Raw genomic sequence first — 1,947 nt, forward strand, 5'->3', positions numbered from 1 at the left:
GCGGGGCTGACCACTGCATTGTCCTATTTATTTGCCATGGTGCTGCTGAGCCGCAGAGGAGGAACGAACCTGGAAAGGCTCAGCAAGCCTGGTGAAACGCAAGCGCCCTCGCATCCGTGGGGGGAGACGTCCATCCTTATGCTGAATACTCCCAGGGATCCACGGGCATCCTGGCTGATGGGGCCCCCTCGGTCAGCTCACTCTTGCTGGTGAGTTACTTTGGCCAAAGGGTGAAAACACCGAGTGGGCGCTAAAGATACCACAGATTTTAACCCCCCCTGGCACTTAATGCGACACCGACCTGTGAAGTTTGTTCTGTAAATAGCAGGGCACTCGGCAGCCCTATGTCATCCCCCATAAGGACTCCCACAGGAGGGAATAAACCATCTCATTGCACCGTGTGCAGTAGAAATGCTACTGGCATTGCAATAACGTGCTGCACAAGCCCAGCCTCAGATGCCGCAGAGACTTCATTCTTCTGGAAAACCCCCAGAGAACGGGCAAATTCCTTGCAGCAATGCAGGCCATCCCAGCGGGGCTCTTTCTGTTGAACGGTGGGATACGGGCTGCCACCTGCAGCTATTTTGTCCCTGGGAATCTTCCCGCAGGCCCGTTCCCCTCCAGTGCCACTTGATTACTCTGGTCTATCATTTGGATTGAAACTCAGAATAAATTTGGGGAGGAAGGGAAGGGGGGGGTAGGACAGCCCACCAGAGAGATGGAGGCAGAGCAAGAAAGAGGGGAAAAAAAGAGGAGGAGACAGACAGACAGAAACCCAGCCCAGCGCATAGACGGGTTTCCTGTTGCCCGCTTCTAAAACCTTCAGATTCCTTCAGCCCTTCAGAGAGCTTGAAGATTTCTCCTCTCCGCCGCCCCGTCTGTGAGGTATGCCGTGCAACCGGGTCTCTTCTTTCCTCTGCTGTCATTTATTTCTCATCGCTTAGCCACTACTAAATCCGGTCAACTTTTGCAAAGCATCTAACCCCGGGATCGGAGCCGCTCGCCGCACAGAAAGTTCTGCCCCTCCTTGGGAGGGACGGGGACCACGGGCAAAGCGATGCTGTCGCACTAACAAAAATGACCTCCTTGAATCCTCTCCGCTTCCTCTTCTCCGAGCCTTTCGTCTCGGCTGAAATCTTTATTTCGCCGTTCCAAATTTGCAGTGATCAGAAATGGGAGTTTTCAATCTTCCCAGGGCAAACTGGTTGTTATCTTTTTGGATTTCCTTCCTTTTGTTTGCCAGGGGCTAAAAATACACCTCTGCATGTTTCTGGAGGGAGGTGGGTCGTGTTCCTTCCCAGGCAGGTCTCTCTGGCTGCTGGGTGGATCAGACCCAGCTCTAAATCAGGAGCAATTCATTAAGGGGTGAGAGTAATAAATGCGCTGTCATTTGATTCCTTCCTCTCTCCTGTTTCCTGAGAACAGGCGTCGTGCAGATTTCCTCTGCACTTTTTCTCTGCACATCCCCTCCTGCTTTCCCGGTGAAGAAAGCTGCTTTTATTCTTTCTGTCTCCTCCAAACAGGCGTTGAACCCGAGTCAGGTCCTTTCCCTTGTTCTGTTTCTCTTGCCTCCAACTAACAAACCCTAGAAGAGGGGCAGGGCTTTCAGAGAGAAAATTAAAAAAGAGACTTTTTGGAAACATTCAAATCAAGATGGTCACATTATTAAGGCCTGTCCAGTGGAACAAACCAGTTGTTTCCTTTAAAGGGCAGCAGCTGCCCTTTCGGCGTTTCAGGCATCCCAAATACCCTTTCTATTTTTTGTCCTGGGTGCTAAACATCTCAGCTTTGCCCTGCTAGCAAAGCACTGGAAGGATTATAGAAAATGAGGCTGGAAGAGACCTCAGGAGGTCACATCTAGTCCAACCCCCTGCTCCAACAGGACCAGCCCCAACTGCATCATCCCAGCCAAGGCTTTGTCTAACTGGGTGTTAAAAACTTCAGATA

At 51.3% G+C, this 1,947-nt stretch overlaps 1 protein-coding gene across 1 annotated transcript in view; it reads left to right on the forward strand.

Moving 5' to 3' along the window:
* The first annotated feature begins 767 nt into the window (after positions 1-767).
* Positions 768-1,947, forward strand: part of SPARC (secreted protein acidic and cysteine rich) — a 37,312-nt gene continuing 36,132 nt past the window's right edge. Inside the window, exon 1 of the mRNA XM_019506108.1 lies at positions 768-885. The gene's annotated coding sequence lies outside the window, so the exon portion shown is untranslated. The remainder of the gene's footprint in view (positions 886-1,947) is intronic.

Source organism: Gavialis gangeticus, unplaced genomic scaffold, assembly GCF_001723915.1.
Source record: "Gavialis gangeticus isolate Ggan-Ray unplaced genomic scaffold, GavGan_comp1, whole genome shotgun sequence".
Classification (NCBI taxonomy): Eukaryota; Metazoa; Chordata; order Crocodylia; family Gavialidae; genus Gavialis; species Gavialis gangeticus.